This window comes from Nicotiana sylvestris, chromosome 7, assembly GCF_000393655.2.
Source record: "Nicotiana sylvestris chromosome 7, ASM39365v2, whole genome shotgun sequence".
NCBI lineage: Eukaryota > Viridiplantae > Streptophyta > Magnoliopsida > Solanales > Solanaceae > Nicotiana > Nicotiana sylvestris.
In genome coordinates, this window is record NC_091063.1 from 77,758,112 (window position 1) to 77,763,591 (window position 5,480).

The 5,480-nt window shown below is 35.2% G+C and overlaps 1 long non-coding RNA gene across 1 annotated transcript; it reads right to left on the reverse strand.

The window, feature by feature from the left end:
* Positions 1-779: 779 nt before the first annotated feature.
* On the reverse strand, positions 780-5,056 carry LOC104229972 (uncharacterized). Its single transcript, XR_011401200.1, has 3 exons — positions 4,958-5,056; positions 3,852-3,899; positions 780-1,212 (listed from the first exon to the last, which is right to left on the reverse strand). It is a non-coding gene; the product is annotated as an uncharacterized lncRNA (long non-coding RNA).
* Positions 5,057-5,480: the final 424 nt, after the last annotated feature.

The following is a 5,480-nucleotide window of genomic DNA, read 5'->3' on the forward strand; positions in this document are numbered from 1 at the left end:
TGGAAATTTGCTAAATGGCACGCCTCGATTTATTCTAATTACAAAGTTTCTAAACTAACTTACGAGGGCTATGAATTGTATGTTTGTCTAATATGGCACGCCTCAAATTAATTACCACAAATAATTGAACTAACACGATTTAAGGCCGAGGTATGCACTATTAGGGAAAGGGGGAGGGGCGTTAGATTTTCAGATACCGGACCACCCCTATTAGTTAACATCAGCAACAATAAAACTTTTAGGCTCAAGAAGAGGCCCAGGACAAACGAAAACAGCGAGACCACTCCTTATTTCCAAAGAGGCCTCCAAGACCAGGCCCAAAAGTCAGCTGGGCCTACTGGCCCTGGCCAGCACATGACTGACTGGTATGTGTATAAACTAAAGATGCAATACGCCCAATTGATCGTTATTTTCTAAAAAAAAAACTGAACATTGAATAATAATAAGAATTCACAGCTAAATCATCAACATATTACATGAAGTTCGAATCTTGATTGTGATCTTGCCAATGACAATGAAAACCCCACATAATTTAGCAATTTTGTGACTTGTTGAACCGTAGATTCATTGTTTGAATCATAGTTCTTCAAGAACAAAAATGCCTCACTTGAATTCTAAAAGACAATTCAATAGAAGATTATAATACAAGACTCAGATTCTGAAAGAAAAAACTAAGCTAAACATGAAACCAATTTAAACTAAATCTAAAGAAAAATAACGAAGCAAACCTAGATCCCTGGTATAGGAAAGCAGATATTTCCTAACATCGAGGCTTATCGCACAAATCAAACTCAGAAGCTATGGCATTGAACCATCAATTCAACTTGCATACAAGATTCAAATCCATACTACAGTAGCCTTAAAAACCTTACTTAGTACACATTTAAAAGTCTAAAAAAATCTCGAATTGACTGCATTTAAACTAGTCCAAATCCTGACCTTAAAACGAATAAGTAATGCAAATGACTACATTTAAAGAATTAGACTAAGATGGACACCAAACCAAACTACCAGGTCATATGATATTCAGAAGCTCAGTCTCTGATCACATATTCAGAGTTTGAAAGGCAATAAGCGAAATTCTCTAAATAAAAAAGTAGACAAGTAAACTAAAATATGAACACAACTAATTGTGAATACAACTCAAAGCTCCAGATTTCCATTTCGATTCCAAATCAAGCTTTACATTAGGTGGAATGTAGAAATGTGTACCTGAATAACAACAAAATAGACCAACAATTAGCTTGAAACTAAGAGGAAGCAGCAGTAATAGACCAATAGCAACAGAAACAAGCCACAACCCCTAATTCAAACCACTTTCAAACCCAGATGAATCAGAATATACTTCAGAAACCGAAAAAAATTCAAGAATTGTAGAAGATCTCGATGGAACAGTAATTTTTCAGTATTTCTAGTTGTATCTGATTTTTTTTTAAAAAAGATCTCCTCCTCCAAAATTTCAGCAAATGATCCTTTTATAGAGGGGTGTTAGGGCAACAAATACAAATCTCAGATTTTGCCTTTTGCACCTCTCAACATTTTCGTTTTAGCTTAGAGATCCTTAGCCAATTTTTGTTTTTGCTTAACTACCCTTAGCTCAAATATCAGAGTTTCAAAACAGCTCTCTCCCCGACTTCCTAGAAGCTTCCTGTTCTGTTAAAATGAGATTCCATATACCAATTTTCCTACATTACCCTTTAAAAATTCTGTAATTTACTTCTAAAAAAACAGACCAATACATGGGTCAAATTTACCCAGTTCCAAGCCCCATAGGTCTTTAGATTCTCATTAATTCCCTTCTTGGGCTTTTGATTCTTTCCTAGCCCAAATTAAGTTAACCACAGATTCAACATTTAAAGAAACTGACCCACTCTTCCCAAAAGAAAGGAACCCGAAAAATGCAGCCCAAACTAAGACAAACGTGAATGAACCAATTACCCTAGCTACATAAAAGGAAAATAACCAGGTTATGGGCCTAATTTAATTAAACTAGGTGATTAAACAGAATAACAACCAGAAATTAAGCTGCGCTTAACAAACTACAGAAATCAGAGAAGCGAATTTGGGACAATAAAGCAAACGAGGAATAAAAGCTCATAACTTATCCTTTAACCAGAAAATTTGGTCAAACTTCAGTTGAAGTGACCAGAGAAAGAAAAGAAAAAAATGAAGGAAAGATGAGGTAGAACGGAGATTAAAATGACACCAAACATGAACAAAAAAGGAAAGGAGAACTTACCGACCAAAAGCTCGGAACCGAGACTCGACCTTCTGATTTCGTCCCCAAATAACGTCAATCGTTTGTTCTTTGTCAAGAACAAGCGAACAACGTTATTACGAGACAAAACCAACCCAAAGAACTCAGAGGAAGGGGGCAATAATCCTACATGCACAGGTTTGGGATTTGGCTTCTAGGATTCGATTTTCAGATTCAAGATCCGAGACGCTCCGGCAGTATTTGAGGGGAATGGAGTGGGGATTTGGAACGAGGGGAGTGAGGGGGTTCTGGTGTATCGATTTGTGGTCATTTGGTAGCGGCGCCGCCGGGCTCGAGGTGGGGAATACTGGCGGCGGTTTTAGGGTTCTGATATGGAGGAGATGAAACAGGTGAACTGAATTGGTCTCTGAGGTATTCGGACAGTTTTAAACAATATTGGAGAAATATACTGGGTCGTTAGATGGAACAAAATGAACGGCCAGGATCTAATCAAAACCTATGAAACTCAAAACGACACAGCCCCACCCCCATACTACATCGTTTGGTCATGCTGGCTTGGACTGGGGCGGGTTCAGGGGTGTTTGGTCTGGGCTTGGAGATTGGGAATAAAGTAAGGCCCAAAAAATCTTATTCAAAACCCTTTTATTTTCTTTTCTTTTCATTTCCTATTTCAAAATTCCTTTTCTTCTCTCTTTTTTTCAAAATTAAATTAAAAATCTAAGTTAAATCCTAAAACCAAATTAGCCTATCAAAACACTAGTTAAACCTAAATAATAATTATCACAATTAATTAAGATCCAAATTGAAGGGAAAACTACCAAAATTCAAAACTAAAATTAAAAAGTGCAAAAATAAACTATTTTTGTGATTTTTCCATTTCTATAGGACAACTAATTTGCTAATTAGTCTAACAAATGTAAAATTAAGTCCCAAATGCAAATACAACATATTTTTTGTATTTTTCATGAATTAAAATAAACATGCACAGACAATATGCAAACAATAACAGAAGATGCCACAAAAATTTACGAAATTGCAAATAATGAAAAAAAGTTATTTTGTTTTGAATTTGTGGGAGTAATTCATATAGGACAAAAATCACGTGTTCACACGTAGCATCACAACCTCTTTCTCACGTTGTAGGACTGTACTAGTCGCGTGCAAACTTTAATGATTTGATCTTTAACCCTTCAAATTTGCACGAGCTTGGGCCTCGGGTCTAATCAAGGTAGCGACGCCTATCCTGACTTGTCAAGTGAAAGTGGAGATTGATCTTCTCTAAATTACTCAAACTAAGAGGTAAGTGACAGAGGTTAGGGAGAAAGAAAAGGTATCAGACATCAAGCCAATGAAAAGACAAGGCTGCTTGGCCGAAGGGTTAAGAAGAGAAAACAACTATACTTTCTGAGTTGGAAAGGAAAAGGGAATTTTAGGAGAAAGATCCTTTTCTAGAATAATTTTTGGAAAAAGATCTTTTCCGCTCTTAATTATTATCGTAATTTAAAGATCCTAGACAAAGATAGGGTAAATTGCATTCAAGATCAGAATTCACAATATTTTGATGATGCAATGATTATAAATGTCATAAACCATTAAGAGTATGGTGGAATCACATGAATTTAGTAAGACTTACTTGTCATGATGCTTAATTGTGAGGAGTTTCTTCTCGAGAATAAATAACCTACAACGCCCGTGAAAAACGTTAGATATTTCCACTCTCAAATCACAAGAGGTGACTAGACACAGTGGATTCTTCTAAAACAGTGACCTCAAGATAATGGACATTATCACACCCACAAAAAAAAATATTGGCTCTCAATATAGTAAAACAATAAGTATACATTCACTGGTTAAAACTCAACGGGCAGGCACTCTCAAATCAAAAGTTGCTAACCAAGGAAAAAGGTAGCTGGTTGTATAAACAATTGTTAACTAAAGATTCTTTCAATCAACGAGTACGATCAAACATTAAGAAAAGCAATCCTCTTTTGAAGAATTCTTGCCCTAATTGAGTGAAAAGTCTAGTCTTTTCCATTGTAAATCGTCTTAGAGGACAAAAGTGTCACAACCCAACTAAAGCTAAGATCTTTACTTTCTTAGATATATTCTAACATTAAAAATCCAATCTTTAGCAATCTAATTTTTCTTTTTCATTGGTAATAAATAATGTTCAAACACAAATTTAAATAAAGAAACATTAGCCAGCGCAATAATTAAGATAGTAAAAAAAATGTTTTGTAAGGACAAAGGTATCCCAATCCAACTAAAGCTAAGTTTTTTAATATCAAACATAAAATCTAACATTAAAAATACTATCTTTTGCCATGTTTTCTCGAATTCATCGCGAGGAGTCTATAAATAACCTACAATACCTGTGAAAAAAGGTTAGAGCTTTCCACCCTCAAATCACGAAAGTAACTAACACAGTGGATTCTTCTAAAATAGTGAGCTCAAGATAACGGAACATTAATAAAGGAAAAGTCTTGGCTCTCAATAGGACCGTCATTATATATCTGGAATAAATAAAAACCATTTATACACCCCACAAATTAACGCACGACGGGAAGGTATTACTTAAATCTGGCTCAAACCCTCATGACGATATTAACTAAAAAAAAAAAGTAGCCCGGTGAAGGCAGACAAAAGCCTAGCAGATTGGAGGAAAGATTGGAGCAAAACCTCTGTCGACTACGGATCCAATCGAACAAATGAGCCAGTAAAAACCTAAGAAAATCTTACCAGAAAATACAGCCGGGTTCCCTCTTTTGAATCCCTTGTTTGATCGAGCGGTCCTCCTCGGTCTGAGGTCAGAGAAGAGAAAATCAGTAGGTTTTGCGTACCATTCTCTAATCCAAACACTGTTTATATCTATATCTATATATTCTATATATCTATCTATATTTATCTATCTATATCTATATTATATTAAAAGCACAAGGCCCTATCGAAATGTCGTTCGCCTTTTTTACCCTTCGTAAGTATATTATATGTTGGATATAATAGTAATCGTAATAACTATTTTCTTCAAAATTTAAAAAAAAATTAAAAACGCTAATTGTCGACTACTTGCGGTTTACCTCCTTTTGTATAGGTTTTGGATTCCAATTCCATTAGGCTTCTACTTACCGTATTAGACATCTATTTCAATTTCTTTGTATAAGTTTTGGATTTCAATTCCATTAGGCTTCTACTTACCGTATTAGGCTTCTTCCATTGGTTTCTTCTTTGTTTTGAAATCAAATTAGGTTTCTAGGTTTCTAGA